The 20,293-nt window shown below is 38.1% G+C and overlaps 1 pseudogene; it reads right to left on the bottom strand.

Annotated features, from left to right (window-relative positions):
- Nucleotides 1-6,966: 6,966 nt before the first annotated feature.
- Nucleotides 6,967-17,578, bottom strand: LOC132798053 (uncharacterized; annotated as a pseudogene).
- Between the last annotated feature and the right edge of the window lie 2,715 nt (nucleotides 17,579-20,293).

Consider the following 20,293-nt stretch of genomic DNA (forward strand, 5'->3'; position numbering starts at 1 on the left):
ATGAATCAATTAACGTAGCTTTCTTATTCTTGTAATATACATAGTTTTATAAGTACATGTATGTAGTCGATATTCAATACTGTTAACATTATTCTAATTCTCTTTTTGGAAGTTCACACAGCAAACATACATCATCTCATCAACAACATAAAACACACACACACATCATTCATCATCAGGCCTGATCATCAGTGAGTTGTGTACATCTATACAAAAGTAAAAGTATGTAAGTACGGCTTGGCCGATAATTGAAGTATAATAATGTCAACAGTATAGGGTTTAACACATGCCATATTTACCATTATAGTAATATATATATAGTTTTGTAGTACCGTAAATATCAAGAACAGTTACAGGGTATTGACCGCCCATGAAAATGAGTCCGATTATAAAGTCTTAACGTTATGAAGTTATTGAAAATGAAATAAAGTAAGCCTTTCGGGCACCTGAGTATAGTTGTGTGTGTCATAAATTAAACAATAAAAGGGTAAAGACCATAATGGGCTTTACAGGACGGGAGGGTATAGAAGAGGATCCATGACATCTAGGATCTTCGACTTTTTAGGCTTGCTCGTATGCCAATTCAGAATTTTGCCGTTTAAGATATCGATAAACTCTGCTTACCTCTTTTAATAATGTAACCTCAGCTCCTATAGATAACAAAAACCCACCCCATTTGCCCTGAGCAACAGTCGGCCCCCGTAAGCAGAGTACGTTATCATAGGCTGTGTATAATCGGTTTGTTACAGTATGTATTGTACGTATGCGTATACGTATATACATGCTCGTCTATATTAGTATCTGTATGCATAAGGGGTCCATAAGCAATGCGATAGCTCAGGTGGTAGAATGCAAGCCGAGCATGTTGTGGTGCCCGGGTTCAAACCGGCTCGAAGTAGAAATTTCTTTTTTTAATCTCCCGGTCGGTGGTGCTCGAGTTCAAATCCCGATCGAAAATACATGCATATTTATTTTAATTTTTGAGATTATTACCGTAATATTTTGCTTTTATTCAAAATGGGTAGTGGTATTTCACAGACGAGCACACTCGACCGTAGCTTTCTTACTTGTTTTACCATAACATATGTTCAACATTCGCTGACCGGTACAACAAGTGTATTTTTAAGTGCAATAAAAGTAATTGTAGAAGTTACAGATTCTACTAATACAAAAGTTAAAGTGCTTAATTATCTAAAGACGCCCCTAAACATTTTGGTCCTTCGAGCTGGATCCCATCGCTCGACCCCAGCAGCAATTGGTTTTTGAAGATAAGTAATACACTTTTTCTCCATACATTTTTGTGCAAGTGTCGTGTTCGAGCCATTCTATTTTTTCCTCGTATTTTATATATATGTGACGCAACATATATATAAGTACATAAGCGTTTCACCGGCATTTTTCCGCTATCTTTTCTACTTTGTGTATACGTTGCACAGTATATATATATATATCCTTATGTGTATATACTTACGAATTTAATATTTTTTAATTGCGTGTCGATTAAATGACCGGGCAATAAGCCTAAGGTCAACACTGAAAATTGAGATAAATAATTGAACACAAATAAAGTTCAGTTAAGTTCTTTATTGTTTTAAATCAATATTCTTTTACAAGACGTGTCGTGTTTATTACAAAACGTGTTTATAGTTCAATAATCATCGTAATCTGGAATGTGGGGCTTTGACCGGTATGTGACTTGCTATGGGGCTTTGACCGGTATGTGGCGTAAACATAATACGCCTAGTAGTACATTTATACTGGGTATGTTATGTTACTATATGTATGTGTAGGTATCTATACAGTTTAAAGAGTGCGCTTATACTTTCCGATTTGGCCGCTGTTGTATGTAATTTGTTACATTTCTGTCGTTTCGCGTTTGTCTGCTTTTAACACACTCCAGTGTATGCAACCTCTTCGTGTTGTTTTATTCTAAATAACAGAAAGTTTGCACGCTATTGAAAACAAACGCGCGCAGATCCGCTACACTCCATATAGCAGCGTCAATTTTTATTAAACTCGTTGGATCACAAGTTGCTGCTGCTCATATACATATATGAAAAAAGTTTGGATGATATATATATGTAATGTATATTCCACATGCGCTGATGCACTGCATCGAGACGGCGATAATGAAGGCACACAGGCCATGGAGACGAAATATGATCACTGCTATGCAGTGTATGAGCGGTGTCTCGCTCGTGGGAAGAGGCAAATTACCCAAGTTTCCGAATCAACCAGGGTGAAGCATCTGCTCCTCCAGTCGATTAAAAATTGTGGCTTAATGCAAAATTCCGTTTGACCACTTGTTATCCAACAAGTGTGTTCAATATTAAAAGATATCTAATAAATTCCTAATAATACCTAAAATCTTCTTAGCTGTTTCGCGTTTTTTGGCCTGCAACTCATCCACAGCTTGTATTTTGTTAGGGTTTATTTGGAGAGTACCTTATCCTACAAATATATCCAAGATAATCTACTTGGCGTAACCCAAACTGACTTTTCCGACATTTATAGTCAGTCCCGCTTTATGCAATTGTGTAGCAACTCACAGTGATTGGGCTTGGAAGAAGCATCGGCCAAAAATTTTTCCCGTTGAGATATCGTTATGAAATTTTCCTCAAAATTTAAAAAATATTTTTATATATAGTAAAAATTGGATACATCGAAGGACTATTTCCTATAGCTCCCATACAACCTTATTATAGCTTATATGCCAAAAATCTATAAAAATATTCTAAACACACTGTAAAAAATCGTATCATATAACTTCCATACAAACGGCTAAGATTTTTGATGTTGATTGGGCGCATGTTATCGGTATTGATTCCTTTTCATTCAACCCATCAGATTGATATTGGAGAATTGAAGATTTCATGCGTTTGTAATTAACAAAACGTTATAATCCTCTTACAAACGTATTCAATTCGCTTTGACACTTCACTCTTATCAACACTATAGCCGTTTTTAATAATATTTGCTTCTATAACTTCAATCAATTTTGTTCACCTTTCATTAAAAACATATAAACGTGAGAATACACACTCATAAGAAGAACCTATTAAAGTTTAAAAGCAAGGGAATAAACAAAAAATAAATCAAAACTATTAATAAATGAAAAACTATTAATAAACACAAACTCAAAAGACGAAGACAGGGCAACAGCACAACAAGCACACGAGCGAAAACAAATTTTTTAGTGCAAAACTGACCCTGAAAATGTTAAGACGTTAGAATTTTTGACGACTGTAAGCACATCGGCAATTTTCTGCAAAAAATGTACACATTTATTACCTTTAGAGCCAACCAAACACATTGGTATACAACTTAACTGTGGCGTTCTGTGGCCTCACTACTAAAACTTTAGCTAAACATAAAAAAGACGTTCAAAACATAGACAAAAACATGTATTATTTCAAATTAATATAACAAGAAGAGTTTAACAAGTACGTTTTTTATAATATCTCAAATTTTAGAAAATACCTTCAACTTCAAAATCCATTACAAATAATTTAAATTTGGACACGTAATAAATGAACTGACCACTTCAAAGTTCGGTTTTGTTGTGAAAAATTCGCGATTCGCGCAAGCTGTGCTGAGCAAATGACTACCTGCTCGCAACTTCAATTCTATTTTTAGAAAGAACTTTTAGATATCCAGAAAAATCTAGTTTTCCATGAAAAGGTTGGACAATTTAGAAACGATTTGTTTACTTTTCGTTTTATAATATTCAACAATATTATTTAATTTCGGAAGATAATATTCAAAAATATTATTCATTCTCTCACAAAAATCTATTAATTGGGACTTTTCCTTTTATTACTTATTGTATAATAACAAAGATTCTGCAAACTTCTTAGCAAATGAACAGAATCTATAAACTTATTTGATTATTTGATGAAGGAAAAAAGGAACTTGTCGAAATAATACAACAAGAGTGATCTCAATTTGCTCACTCATTCAAACAGAAAAACTGAAATCTATCACTTGGTTTAGATCAACCTGAGGTTAATTCTAACATTTCAGAGTGATGCAGATGACAAGTTCGAATAAGTTTTAGAGACTACTAACTTTGGTTAGTATTGTATTGGCTAACTTGACTGACTATTGGTTGGGCTCCACGAAAATTAGCAGAATACCTACACTTTCGAATAATCAAACAGCTGGCACACTAAACTACTAAAGATTTGGATGGCGGTTGAGGTGGGAAATGGGAATATGAAAAAGGTAATCGGAAGCGCGGGGATGCGATACCTAGCTTCTAGATCGCTATTTGGCTCCATTTCGGGCGCCATTTTATTATGTGACGACCCGTTAAAAGGACAGCAAACTGGAAGAATACTCTGCCTACATTGTCGACTAAAGCTCAGGGGAAAGTGGGGTGGGTCTTTTGCCACCTAGTAAGCCACCGTGCCACACAGATAAAAGAAGGTAGACAGAGTTAAGATGGGAACAGAGAGGATGGGCTATCAACCCATAGACCTGCTAAATATGCATTCAATATATGATTACGAAGAACGAAGATGGTCCCAACCTGTAAAAGCTTCTGGCGCAATGTCGTTACCCATATTAAGCAACAATAAGTAATATCAGGTGCCCATTACTTTACAATTTATTTCAAATTCATGATTATTCAACATTTTATGCATTATTTGCCTACTATACAAATTTGCCTAGTATTTCCTAATAGGATGGGTATAAATATAACACTTTATAGCTGTCATATAAAATTGCAAACGAATTTTTTGTGCGTCTATGCTGTACTTACACATACTCTTTTTACGATGTTTTCTCGTACTGCATCGATATCGTCAGGCCTGTTCACCAAGCTGGGTGAACTTCAAAAAGATTAGAATATATAACAGCTTTTATATAATATAATTTTATATACATACCATACCTATTTGGAATATGAGGGCTTACTCTTCAATTATATCTAACTTAAAATACTAAATATAAAGCTCAAATTGAAATTGAAATAGGAATTACATTTTACTACTAATTATACCCGCTACACATAGGGTAGAAGGGCAGAAAAATGTATGCAACAGGTAGAAGGAGGCATATCCGACCCTATTAAGTATATATATTCTTGATCAACGTCGACAGCCGAGACGATCTAGCCATGTCCGTCTGTCCGTCTGTCCGTATGAACACCTGGACTATAAGAGATAGAGCTATAATTTTTTCAACTGTATTTGTTATGTTTGTACGCAGATCAAGTTTGTTTCAAATTTCGCCCACTCCCGCTCCTGCAAATCAATAATAACGAGAGTAATATAAGGTTGGCCAAAAAGTCTTGCGGTATTTCCGATAGGTGTCTTTGCAAGCGCGTAGTTCTAGTTCTATTTATCGAATCGGTTCATGCGATACCTTTTGGATAGCTCTTTTCCCGCGCTAACACGTGTTTGATTTATTGTTGTTTGTCTTGAGTCGTTCGTGAGTTATAGCGTCACAAACATGGAGCAAAATAAAGAAAATACGGCATATTTTACAGTACTACTACGATAAAGACGTGCAAATTTTGGTTGCAATCAGATAAAAATTGTTTAAGTTATTAAAGAAATAGTTTTGTATGGGCAAAACCGCTTTCTACGTATGTGTACATGCTCGCCTCTATCTGTATGCATCGAGGCACTGCAATAGCTTTATTGGTAGAGTGCAAGCATATTCGTGTTGTGATACTCGGGAACTCGGGTTCAAGCCCGCTCGGGGTACAAACTTTTATTTTTGTTTTTAATCGTATTTACAACAATTATAAATAAAATTGTGGATTTTATTAAAGAAATACTTTTGTATGAGCAAAACCGCCTGCTATGTATGTATTGTATGTACATGCTCGTCTATATTAGTATCTGTATGCATAAAGAGTTCATAAGCAATCCGATAGCTCAGGTGGTAGAGTCAAGTCCAGCATGTTGTGGTGTTCGGGTTCGAGCCCGCTCGAGGTACAAACTTTTTTTTAACCACCCGGTCGGTGGTGGTTCAAATCCCGATCGAGAAAACATGCATATTTATTTTTAATATTTTGAGATTATTACCGTAATATTTTGCTTTTCTTCAAAATGGGTAGCGGGTATCTCACAGTCGAGCACAATCGACTGTAGCTTTCTTACTCGTTTTGATTTGAATTTACGTTACTTTATTGAACAATTCATAAGTTAATGAAAAATTATATAAGAAAAGAACAGCAACAAAAGCGGGAGCAAGTGCAATATCACTATCGGCGGCGTCAGAAGCAGCAACGAAAATCGGCAGTGGCCTCAAGTGGCAATCGCACAGTCAGCAGAACCTCATATTAGAGATCCGCAAACTCTACGATGACGAATGGCGGCAGAGATCTCAATGACGACGAGTGGCGCAGGCTCAGCAACACATAGCACCGAATCGTAGCAAGCCTCAACAGCGCATGGCGCAACTTCCACAATGGTAACGAGAAGTGGCAACGATCAACGGTTCGATAGGTACAGCTCTACTATGCTGATCCGTTCTCTATCAAAAGGGGTTTGTCCGAGGCTAGTGTTCCTTCTTGGAGCCGCCGTAGCTTGACGTAGCTTCTACTGCCTCCTGCTGTCTTTGGCATCACTTAACTGGTGACTAAATTACAAATATCTGGGCGCTTGGTGGAACCTTCCTTTGCAAAGTTGTTCCCTCGCCTTTTTGGCGCGGGGCCTCTGCAGTTGCAGATCAGTTGGTGTGTGCTGAACTGTGGCCGTCGCCACGTGATTTAACACACACAATAGTCTACACCAAAAAAGGGTACTCATGAAAATAAAGAATTTTGGTTTTCTCGCTACGTACCTTGTAGAACCAACGAGAAGGCCAAACAATATCAGAAAAATGCACTTTGATTAGTGCGTACTCTCAAGCAACACCAATAATTAATAATGTTGGATGTCGTCAGATTTAATTTATTCTTTTGCTGCGGCTCAACTTTTCTCTCGAGCTTGCCAATTAAAAAGAGATGGTCTAGCCTAGACTAAGCGTGGGTATCGATATTGTCTGAGTAATCTAAGTGTGGTATCGATATTGTTTAATACGATACCAATGTGAATGGCAAAAGTGATCCTGCCAACTCACCTCAAATATTCGATTACTAGATTAAATACTTACATCTGTTAACGAGTACGTCTTTCATCGAATGCGGATGTTATCGCGCGCAGCTGTTAGATTGCACAACACTCGCGTCGCAAACATTGATACCACCATACAATTTAAATTCAAATTGGAAATTAACGGACAACGCTCACCCCTACAATTCTTATTGTTAAATTCTACTTAGCATGTAAGAAAATCAAAACACTTTTCAACGCAATCAAAATATGTAAGAAAAATGAAACGAACACAAGTGCTAATGCTGAAATTGAAATTACAAAAAACCAGTCCCACTTATGTACCCTGAAATGCTTGAGGACCAGCTAATTTCTATAGGTTGGGAAGTGACATTTTCACTACCACACTCATTTCTCGTACGTGACACATGCTCTTAATTATTCTCCTATCTTCAAAAAGGTGCTATTGCATTCACATAAATTCGTCGCGACGGCGACCAATCGTCTAAACACATCTGCCTAATTTATCCAAAATCCCATCCATATTTGGTATGGGAAATTTGTCATCATCCTGTAGACGATGACTAATCGGAATTTTTGTTTGCTTAAGCATTTATTTTCCTTGGAACTATCCAAATTGGAGAACAACGGGGGATTTTGATTAGAAATATCAAATTGGAGAACAAGAGGGGTTTTGATTTTCTTATTAAACCCTGTTCTATCATTTCATTTATTTGGTTTTACCACTTGATCGTATGTCTGTGGTCACCTGTATAGTTTTTATATATTGGATCTTCATATTTTGTCTGAATGGCATGCTTAACAGTACTTGTGAAAGTCAAATTGTCAACTTCTCTATACTGAATATCACGGAATTCATACAATATTTTCTTTAGCCTTTCTATTTGTTCTGCGTTAAGATGTTCTAATCTGAACTCTTTACATTCCTCTAATTCGTCTTCAATTGCGAAGTTAAAAGTATCTATCTCCTGATATTGGTGGATTTGCACAATGGTAAACCCGCCCCACTTTCTCCGAGCATTAGTCGTCAATATAGGTAGGGTACGCCTCCAGTTTTCTGCCCACTTCTCGAATTAGTTACAGTTGTTAGAGATCAGTCAAAATTCTAAAGCTCACCAAATCCCGAACAGAAGTTTCTTTTTAAAAGAATTTTATGATAATTTTATTCAATTAATTTTATTCGTAGTTTGAAATTATACGATAAATTACAATCATTATAGCTTCACCCAAATAAGTTGCACACAAATAGTATACGCAAAGCCACATAACAACATTAATCTAATTGTACCTTTTAAAGCTTGGATTATAGGCCATCGGTTCGGAGCGTCCAAAATAAACAATTACAGCACATATTGATATGAAAATTTTAATAATATAAATGCAAGAGCGCTCCCATAAGCACAAAGATTCGCGGCAAATTCAAAACGCCATGATCCAATTAATGATTGAAATAAGTACCAGTTTTCAATATAAATTTCTATAGCATAAGAGAAACGCATTCTCCACATGCGCTCTTTTTAAAATTTGTTAAGTTGTTAAATATTTTTGCGGATTTGTATCTATATTGCTTTGCATTATCATGTATCCAACGTTGAAAATGAAAATATTGCGATTGTTCCAATAGAATATCAGTTAACACAACGTTCCGGCAAAAAAAATGTGGATTAATGAACGAATTATCATGCCCAAGTGAAAGGTGCGCTGGTAACTGAAGAAGCAGTCGATTAAGTCGAAAGGATATCGTATTATTACGGCTAAAATTTGTATAGAGGAAGTCCTGATAAATAACTAAACTTAGTTGTCCCGTGATGAGTGAAATAATACAATTATGTTTGATGACGAGCCCGAGTTAAATCTACCTATTAATGTTAATTTAACATCTATATCACCATCAGAACAAAGTTTTCCGCTGTAATTTTCTTCCAGGTATACACGTTTATTCCAGTGGCTTACTCTTTTCATTTTACGATAGCTGTAGTGGGTATTAAAATATAACATATTATTATCAGGAAATTTCTTTTACTTCTGGACGCTCTAAATGACATTTAAGATTCATCCGAACAGCTATTAGGGGTTTAGCATCAGCATCTAAATCGCTAATAAAGTTACAACGACAATGAATACCTAATGAAGCACTTTTGTTCATTTCTGGTATGCAGGATATAGTCTGACAGTTAGGTTCAGGGCGGGCATAGCTCCAAATTCGACAACTCCGCACTTCTGTTGTGAATGCAAAGAAGGCACCCATCTCATAAAAAGAATCCCAATTTTCAGAGGGTTATCCGCCCGAAGATAAATGTAAACTGGACGTGCTTTCTCACAACGGTTCCGAAGTAATAGAGCTATGGGTTGCACAATACTATTTTTCACTAAGCAAGTGGCGTTCTCAATATCCATATCTTTCAGCTTTGGAACATTTGTCATTCTAAGTAACACACGGTAGTTTATATCAACTTGCCACATCTTCTTCGGGATCATCAAATTCAATGCCTCTTTGATTCATATGGCTTTTAATACCTAGCTTCATATTTTTGGATCGTTCGCTGAAAAATTCATTTTCAATTTAGATATGTATTGAAATGGTTTCGATAGCAACTTTGTTTTCTCCCAGAGTGTATTTGCCGTATAAGCATTAACAACTAGAACCTGCGTTTTTGATTCTTGCTCTGGATACCACCAGTACTGACTTTGCTTATGACTTCGAATCGAAATTAAAACTTCATCACTTCGCAGATTATCTCGTGATTCTTGCAAAAGTGAAAATAAGAGTATGCATTGAGTCCGCTGACTCGATGATTATAGCTTCTTCGAGATCTGAGTCGAAGCTTTCCATACGCATTGTAAAGTTGATCGCTCAATTATTTTGGGACCTTCAACTGGGTGCAGTCGCCGTGCTGTTCCCATTCCCATAAAACATAAACATGTGCTTAATTTCCAATGTGCATGCAGCCAGTTATTTATATGTTCCAATCCTTGTGGCTGTAAAACTGACATTTGTTCAAGACGGTTTCGAAAGTTATCTATGACTCAGATTCTGCTCGGCACTGTGACTTTGGTATAAACTCCCATTCTGCACAAATCGCATAGATCATTAACCATTGTCCCATAATATTCCTCCATTAATATATTTAGCTCATTACTTCCAATTATAAATTTAAATGTGGATTTTATAATATGAAGCATTCGTGCAAGTACATTAACTTCCATATCATCGAGAGGTTCTAGTGCGAAAACTATTTGTTTTACGAGTTTCACAAGATGTGATAACTGTACAGTTATTGTGGCTGACACGCACCTAAAGTATCTATAAAAACTATAAGTCGTTCCTTTGAATCAATGCGCTTCGATAATTGGTAAAAAGAATAAAAGATTTTTGCCAATCTGCGTACTCCAGCCAGTGGCGAGCACGTGCAAGATGATTTATTATTGCTGGCTCACACTCATATATATCAGTATGTCGCACATCAACAGTAACGTCAACCTTAATGCACACATCCAATTTGTCGCATACCTGTAAAATTGGTAAAAATAAAACCAATTGAAAAAACGATAAAAGTCATACATACACCACCAAAATGAAAAAAGTGTAAATATTGTAAATACTAGATTTAAATATAGCATAAGGTAACATTAAGAATTAATCGATTAATCGATACACCTATCGATCGGGCACGAGACGAAAGTGCGATCACTATGTAGAGAACGTGAGGGAGATAAAGAACAAGTTGTGAAATAAACAAAATATAAAAACCTGACAATTACATATCAGGTGTGGGGTAAAGGCGCGAAAAACGAGAAACTCCGTATAATGCGATATAAAGATATATTGAGAAAATCAAGACGTGAGCTAGTTGCGATTTTGGAGAGAAAACACGTGCGTTTCGAGTAAGACGCTACCATTTATCAATTGCGGGCGGCTGCGAGGTTGTTATGGCAAATATGGAGGAAGGAAAAGTGGAGGAGCTTCATCTGGAGGAGCGGGAGCTGAGCAACGGCTCGCCTGTAGGAGCGGCATTCTCAAGTCCGGATGACCACGTTGGCGTCGGTGGTGGTGAAATTGCCCCTATTGGGCAAGAGAGTGAGAGACACAGCGATAGTGTTCCGAGAAATGGCGGCAGTGCGGCGGCGTCTGGCGAGGTTCTGGAAGTTTCGAACATTGCGGTCGTGAACATGCAGCATCGTGATCAAGTGGCGGCGAACGTAGAGGCAGAAATTCAACATTTGCAACAAGTCGAGATGCTGAATTGCTGCGCGTAAACGTGTCGCTGATTTGGAAAATGCGTTGAACCAGATTAAACCAGCTCGAGGAGAAGACATCGACATGAGTGACTTGAATGCCTAATCCAACCTTTTCGGGGATACTGGATACCCTGTGACGCGCTGGATCGACGATTTTGTAAAATAATGGATACATGCTGCGTTTCGAAGAAAAACGTTTCATTTTCGCCAAACGTTTGTTGACAGGATCGGCCATATCATTCATGATTGAGACGGCTGCTCTCACTTGGCCGGTACTGCGAGCGGAGTTGATAGCCGTGTTCGATCTCAGGGTCACCGTGTTCGACGTCTTCAAGCAATTAGAAGCCAGAATGAAGTCGAAGAATGAGAGCGCCCTACAATATTTTTCGTCATGTGCGGCATTGCGCGACAAGTCGAGGTGGCAACGGAGGATATAATTCGATTCGTCGTTGAAGGCTTAGGAGACAATTCGGGAGCTGCGTCTGCAATGGCTTATTGCGAATCGTTGGATGAGCTGCGCACAAAATTACGATTTATGACAAAATAAAGAAGGTGCCCGTCCAGCCGTCGAAAGGAGAGGAGCAGCCTAAGATGATGAAGCCTCAAGTTCGTGCCAATTATATGCAGGATCCTGAAGCTATTCGCTGCTATAATTGTCGAGGAATGGGCCATTTGGCGAGGAATTGCCGACAACCTAAGAGACCGGATGGAGCCTGTTTTAAGTGTTACAGTGTGGATCACAAGTACCAGCAGTGCCCCAGGCGAAAGACGACGACTATGGTAGCAGCAGTGCAGGACTTTGGAATTATGAGGATGGCTAGGTGAAATGGGAAAATATATACGTATTGTAAGTTTGCTTGATACCGGTAGCCCCGTAAGCTTTGATTCCGAATAATGTTGTTTTAAATTTGAAAAGATCAAAGTATTATGGACTAGGAGGACATCCCATATCAGTTTGGGGCACATGGAAGTGCTTTGTTAAATTTTGTTCAAAAACCTATTCAATATCTTTAAATATAGTCGATGATAATATTCTGCCATTACCTATATTATTAGGGCGAGATTCACTTAAGATCATTGAAGTTCAATTAGTTCATAGGAAAAACATTAATGCTGAGTATCATTCACCCTTAAGTTCGTTAAAAATAAATACTAATCAGTCAAACTGTGCTTCTCTTTTCACCGTAAATGCAAATGCTACACATAAAATACGTAATAGTAATCATAAGTTGGATAATAATCATTCTAATTATAACATAGGCTTAAATAACATAAATTCTGGAGAATCTTTGGATGTTGTCGATACCGCGGACGATTTCTTGGCGTGTATAGAACCATTTAGAGAGGACTCTTTTAAGATAGGAACGGAGTTTGGACTTGAAATAGCGGGAAGGTGTCAGAAAACTATTCAAAGTCATTATTCTAACAACCAATACGATTATAATGTTAAAACTAGATATCGTATGTCCATCAGATTAACCGATACCACTCCCTTTTATTGTTTCCCTAGGCGTTTGTCTTACTTTGAGAGAGAAAGTTGCAGAAATTGTCGATGATTTGCTAAAGAAAACGTTATACGTCCTAGTGCTTCACCCTATGCGTCACCTTTAGTTCTTGTGAAGAAAAGTCTGGTGAAACTCGAATGTGCGTTGACTACCGTGGCTTAAGCAAACGTATCGTCAAATAATTTCCCTTTACCTCTTATTGAAGACTGCCTTGAGTATTTGTTGTTTTTCTGTGAATGATTTCAAAAGCGGATTTCATCAAATAGAGGTCGAAGAAAAATCCGTACCGTATACAGCGTTTGTTACCCCTCAAGGACAATACGAGTACCTGAGGATGCCTTTTGGTTTGAAGAATGGTCCTGCAGTGTTTCAACGATTTATCTCGGAAACATTTTCAGACCTTACTCGAGAAAAAGAGTAGTTATTTATATGGATGATATAGTTATTGCCACTAAGACTGTAGATGAACACTTGGAGATGTTGGGAAAACTTTTGGATCGAATTAGCGAAAATAATTTGTAGATAAATAAGAAGAAGTGTGTATTTCTTAAGAAAGAATGCGAGTTCCTAGGGTACAATGTTAGTAAATATGGGATAAAGCCGAGCGAAACACATTTGGTAGCCTCGAGAAATTTCCTGTGCCACAGAATGTCCATACCCTTCACTCATGTTTAGGATTCTTTTCGTATTTTAGACGTTTTGTCCTGTCGTTTGCGAGAATAGCTAGACCCTTGACTGAGTTATTAAAGAAAGGTGGTCCTTTTCCACTCAATGATGAGCAATTGAGGGCGTTTGAAAATTTGAAAAGTGCTTTAGCTAACCCACCCGTTTTAGCGATTTTCAGTCCTGGGAGAGAAACTGAGCTTCATACTGATGCCAGTTCACATGGTTTTGAGCTATACTATTGCAGCGGCAGGATGATGGAAAAATGCATCCTGTTTCGTTTTATTCCGGTAAAACTACAGCGGCAGAGGCGTGATACCATAGTTTTGAGTTGGAAACGCTTGCGATAATTAATGCGTTACGCCGTTTTAGAGTATACCTAGAGCATAGGCCGTTTAGAATAATTACGGATTGCAATTCGCTAGTGCAAACTCTTAATAGGAAAACTCTAGGTGGTCCCTTGAGTTGGAAAATTACGATTCTTCAATTATGCACAGACCCGGTGTTAATATGGACCATGTGGATGCTTTAAGCAGACAGGTAGAAGTTGCTAAGACCCTAAAAATAGTGAGTTTAGTGGCGACGATGACTTGTTAGAAAACTTTGAGGAAGAACGCATAGAGAACCGTAGAGAGAACCATAGAGAAAACTTAGTTGAGAACCGTAGAGACAACCTTGTGGGAATCAGTAGCGACAACCTTATAGAAAGCCTTTTAGAAATCCGTAGAGACACACCAGGGAATAGTGCGTTGTTAGATAGCCTTTGTGAAGATCCTTTAGAGAGACTACGAGTTATAATGGAAGAGAACCTTAGTGAAGATTCTTTAGATAACGGTGGAGTTAATTGCGAGGATGTGAATAGGGATTACATGGACGGTGGTAAAGGGCCTGGGGAGATGATAAAGTTTATAAATATCAGTTTCGTGAGGACGCGTTTTTGAAATCAATACCTTTAGCTGGAGTAGTGGGGCAACACCTGAGGATGTAGACTTGATTTTACAAACGGAACAAATGAGGGATAAGAAAATAGTTCGATTGAGACAGAAACTAGAGAATGGAACCTTGGGTAGCTTTGAGTTCAGAGATGGACTAGTATGCAGAAAGAATGGAAATGATTCCTATTGTTTGTATGTACCCGTTTGCATGTTTGCAAGAGCAGATTATTAGGAAATCGCACGAAAAATTAGGACACCTAGCAGCGGACAAGTGCGTTAAGGATTTGAGACGGACTTATTGGTTCCCAGATATGAGAACTAAGGTGGAGCGTTTTATAAGAAATTGCCTTTCGTGCATTTTGCATTCAGTGCCGAGATCTATTCATGATACAACATTGCACAGTATCCCGAAGCCATGTGTCCCATTTCATACACTCCATATAGACCATTTAGGCCCCTACCGAGTTTAATTTCAAAGAGAAAGCACCTTTTAGTTGTTATTGACGCCTTTACTAAGTTTGTGAAACTCTTTCCTGTAAATACAACTAGCACTAGAGAAGTGAGAGATGCGTTAAGTAAATATTTTGACTTTTATAGCCGACCTCAAAGGATTATATCTGATCGCGGTACTTGTCTTACGTCGTTTGAGTTCACCACCTTTTATCAAGAACGTGATATAGAACATATAAAGGTGGCCACTGGAGCGCCACAGGCTAACGGCCAAGTAGAGCGGGTGAATCGGGTTTTGACACCAATGCTAGGAAAATTTGCAGAACCTTTGAGCCGACTGGTATAAATTACTCAATAAAGCTGAATTTGCAATTAATAATGCAGTACACAGTAGCACCCAAGTAGCTCCTAGTATTCTATTGTTTGGAGTAATACAAAAGGGACCTATAGTTGATGAGCTTTCTGAATATTTAGATAATAAATTCAATGATGAACCTAGAGATATTGTGAAACTCCGTGAGCAGGCATCTGTCAACATTCAAAATTCCCAGAAAAGAAATGAACAGTTTTATGGTAAGAGACATAGAGCTCCTAGAGAATATAACGTCGGTGACTATGTAGCCATTCGGAATGTAGATACTACAGCAGGAGTTAATAAGAAATTTGCCCCAAAGTACCGGGGCCCTATAAGATAAACCGTGTTTTTGATCATGACAGATATGAAGTAGTTGATATTGATGACTGTCAGTTAACTCAATTGACCTTTAGAGGCATTTTAGAGCCTGCTCGCCTTAAGCTGATGTTAATGATACAATTGCTCTTTGTATGTAGATTGTGGTCGATCTGTAGTCAGGTCGGCCGAATGTAAATATTGTAAATACTAGATTTAAATATAGCATAAGGTAACATTAAGAATTAATCGATTAATCGATACACCTATCGATCGGGCACGAGACGAAAGTGCGATCACTATGTAGAGAACGTGAGGAGATAAAGAACAAGTTGTGAAATAAACCAAAATATAAAACCTGACAATTACAAAAGGTAATACAAATTAGAAAAACATTTAAATATTTAATAGTTAATTCAAGTTTTAATTATAAAATTAGTTAGAAAGGTACAACCGTCAATGGAATACCTTTTACCGCGTTTGAATGTAAAGAATTCGTGCAGACTTGTCGGCAGCGGGTGCGTTCTGATTCTGTTTACGTTAAACGAGTGTGTTCCTTTTCACTTATAGCGTGACCGATATCTCTTTCAACAACTCTCTATTAATTAAAAGAATTCCGTTAGTGGTCTTCAAGCGTGAACGTAAAGACGCCGTTCTCCACCGAGTTAGCCGAATATCTCATCAAATTTTGGAGGTTATTGTCAAAAACTCCTATATTGATAAACAGACAATCTCAAAAGACCCACGGTTACGCAACTTTCTACTAACGACGATAAAAATTATAGGAAAACTATTACATCCCACATCCACCCATACATTAAACCAAAACAACAACAAAATTCAACAAATTAAATAATACATAGGATATTACGATTTAAATTTAAATATTTAGGCGAGCATAGGTCTACGATAGGAATGTGGGTGCAGTGGAGAGTTACAGCGCTGTAAGGTGACAGTTGCAAATTCAACATTTGGTGAATTTTGCTCTCACTTGAGCTTGGTAAGATCTGCACCAACAAGAATATATCTTTTCTATCAACATCGCAAAAGGAAGCAGGCGTATTGGAATAACTCTGTTGGGAAAAAGATCCAACATTAGTCCCAAAATTCTTAAGGCCTCGGGGCCAAGAAAATAAAAATTTTCTTAATATTTGGAATTTTGGATCTGCGTGCAAACATAACAATACTTTCGAAAAAAATATATCTCTATCTCTTTTTAGTCTCTGAGATCCAGTGTTTCATACGGACAGACTGACAGACACATAGACGGACAGACGGACATGGCTAAATCGTCTCGGCTATTGATGCTGATCAAGAATATATATACTTTATAGGGTTATGGGGTTTCCTGCCGGCACAAAGATATGCTACTCTTCTACCCTATGGGCAACGGGTATAAAAATAAAGAAGTGCATAGACAGCGAGTGAGAATAAACCAGTAAGAAAGTTACAGTCGAGTGTGCTAGGCTGTGAGACTGTGAGATACCCGCTCCCCTTTTTGAATAAAAGCAAAATATTGCGGTATCTTTTCAAAATATACCGAAAATATTACAAAATACTAAAATATACCAAATGTTATATTTGGTATATCGATATAGTATCGCATTCAAAAATACCACACTCGGCACTTTATACTAGATTGTCAGCCAAAGCAACTAAGACTCCTAGTAAGTAGGCGTTTTTGCCCATAGAAAAGTATTTCTTTAATAACTTCCTTTTATACCCGCTACCCATAGGGTAGAAGGGTATTATAACTTTGTGCCGAAAGGAAATGTATGTAACATGTAGAAGGATGCTTCTCTGGCCCTATAATGTATGTAACAAATTAGAGTAATTTATTGATAGAAAATATAAAAGTAATGAAGTAATGATAAATTAAACAGATTAATGATCAACACGATTAGAGGACAACTGTTCCTGTCAACGCCGACACACCAACTTCTCGTCGATCTCGTTTTCATGATCAGTGCTGCCGTATCCTTTCACTAAGCTCGCGTTGCCACTCGTTGCCAGTAACCAGTAGTGCCATACTTCACATTCGGCCATCCTGATAAGCATCGTCTGTCCCAGACGACAAACAATAATCGTTGTACCCGACGTACTGCCACAGCTTCATATTGTCAGAAGTTGTGTTACTAATATTGGGCCCCTCTGTCTGTGCAGCTTTTCTGATTTCAAAACGCCCATTGCGTTTCACTTCTATTACCTCATATGGACCAAGTAATTATTGTGTAATTTCTTCCCAGCAAAGAATTGTGTCCGCTTCACAGCAACAAAGTCACCTTCATTGTAGTCATACACCTGTTTACGCTTTTTGTCGTACTGCTTTTGTTGCACAGTTTCCTGCAATTCACCATTCGACTGATTCAGCTGACGCAGTTGCTCAGCTACCTCGACAGCGGTGCCTTGCGAATTCTGATTGGTTTTGCAACTCCTGCAGTTGCTCCTGCAATTGCTTGTTGCTGCTCTTCTGCAACTTAAGTGCGCTGTGCGTTTGCTCCAGCTCCTGCTTCATGCCGTGCAGCTTATCAATAAGTCTTTCGGCATTCATGTCCGCCTCCATCTCGAACAACTCAAAGCTTTGCATCGTTTCATTCTTCTCTGCCTGCAACACTTCCAGCACTGTCGAAAGCTCAGCATTTTTGGCTGATAAATTGGCATTGGCCACCTGAATGGCCTCGACTGGCGTCTTCAAGTCGACGATCTTTTGTGTATCTTCTCGTGCCAACTGCTCCTTGTGCTGCAGCTCGGTGTTTGTGATCTCCAGTCGCTCTTTCAGCTCCTTCATGGCCACCTCGTTGTCGCTGCTCTGTTGCTGCTGTTCCAGTTGCAACTTGGCTAAGTCTTTCTGCAACTTTTGCTCCCGCCTTTGCGCCTCGCTCATGCTTGCATTACTCGTTTGAAGCTGTTGACGCGCCTCCTGCAGCTCACGCTCCAGCTGCAAGCGTTCCTTGCTGCTCGCATCGCCACGTACGCTGCTCCGCTCCTGCTGCAGCGACTCAATGCTCGGTTTGTACTGCAGGGAGCATTTTTATCAACTTTTGTTTCAACGATATTATAAATACTCATCTGATTAAGGTCAGCGTGATCCTCCTGAGCTGACGACGAAGAAAAGGTAAATCCATTCTCATTCAGGGCAAAATGAAACTTTGACACAAAAACGTATCCAACCAGCGCATCAAATTCAATTTTGCTATCTGGTACCACAACGAACTTTTGAATCGACTGTACGATTCGATCGATTGTACTGATCGATTGTACTGACTTTTCCCATACCACCCAGAACAGATGTACATTTATTGAGCTTCACCGCAGGCAAGCGCTTATAAACTGAGTATTTCATAATAGACACATCGGCCCCTGTATCAACCAGACATGATACCTCAACGTTGCTTAGCTTTATAATTTTAGTCGCTTATCTGCTTTAACAACTTGAACGGCTTTTATAGCGTTAGGACAATTTAACGAAATATGTCCATCTTCTTGACACTTGAAGCACTTCGTTTTAGCTACGCAGTCTTTACGCACATGATCGATTGAACCACAATTAAAGCAACGAGATTGGTTTTAGAGTTGTCGCTGTTTTGGTTACGCATTCTTTCTTTATTATCGTCGTTTTGGCTTTCAACATCTTTTACACACTCATAGTCGTAGTATTTTTCTTTTAGATCCTCAAAAGTTTTACAACCGTACATGCTATATTTAAACTCTTTTGGGATATTTAAGCCCTTTACTATGTACCGAATAATCGACTTTGTTTCAACGATACCCAACGCAGCAATTTTTCTCATCTGCAGCACATATTCTTGGAAACTTTCAACATCTTGTTTCTTTCTCTCATTGAGTTTTGTATGCGCTTTCATATTCTCTTTTGAACTCATTTAACTGCTTGCTTTTAGTTCTCCGTAATTACATACAAATTCAGATTCAAGGAACTACTGAGCCGTTTTTGTCATTTTCGATCGCGCATTTATGTATTTTTGCTTCTCGTTTAACCCGTATGCGTCTGCGTTTAGCTCGAAATTATTAAACCAATTTTCCACTGGCTCTGACTCTCCATCAAAATCTGGCACAACTTTAGAAAAACCTTCTACCGACACTTTTGGCTCTTGCCGGTCTATCTCATCGGCTTAAATTTTTAAGTTTAATAATTGAATTATTTGTTGCAAATTCACTTGATTTTGCTCAATCATCTGCTTCATTTTCGCCAGTTCAACTTCACTTTTTTCTTTGTGCTATTGCTTGCAACTTCCAATAATTCTTTTTTCCTTCTTATTTCTTCACTCTGTTTGTTGCGCTATTTCTCGCAAGTTCCACCGATTTGATTTTCACTTCTTCTGTCTTCACTGTTTCTCTGCTTCGCAGCATATAAGTCTGTCCTCTTTCAACTTTAGCTTTTTCTATTGCAGCTGTTTTTTCATTGTTCACATGCACACACATGCAGACACACATTCATCGCGACTCGACAATATGTACACTCGATTTGGTTTTCAACGCCGTTTCAACACAATTAATTCTGTTTTACAATACCGAACTTCAGACGGTTGAGCCCCAAATGTAACAAAGTAGAGTAATTTATTGATAGAAAATATAAAAGTAATGAAGTAATGATAAATTAAACAGATTAATGATCAACACGATTAGAGGACAACTGTTCCTGTCAACGCTGACACACCAACTAACTTCTCGTCGATCTCGCTTTCATGATCAGTGCTGCCGTATCCTTTAACTAAGCTCGCGTTGCCGCTCGTTGCCAGCAAC

The sequence above is a fragment of the Drosophila nasuta genome, unplaced genomic scaffold, assembly GCF_023558535.2.
Source record: "Drosophila nasuta strain 15112-1781.00 unplaced genomic scaffold, ASM2355853v1 ctg75_pilon, whole genome shotgun sequence".
NCBI classification, from domain to species: Eukaryota; Metazoa; Arthropoda; class Insecta; order Diptera; family Drosophilidae; genus Drosophila; species Drosophila nasuta.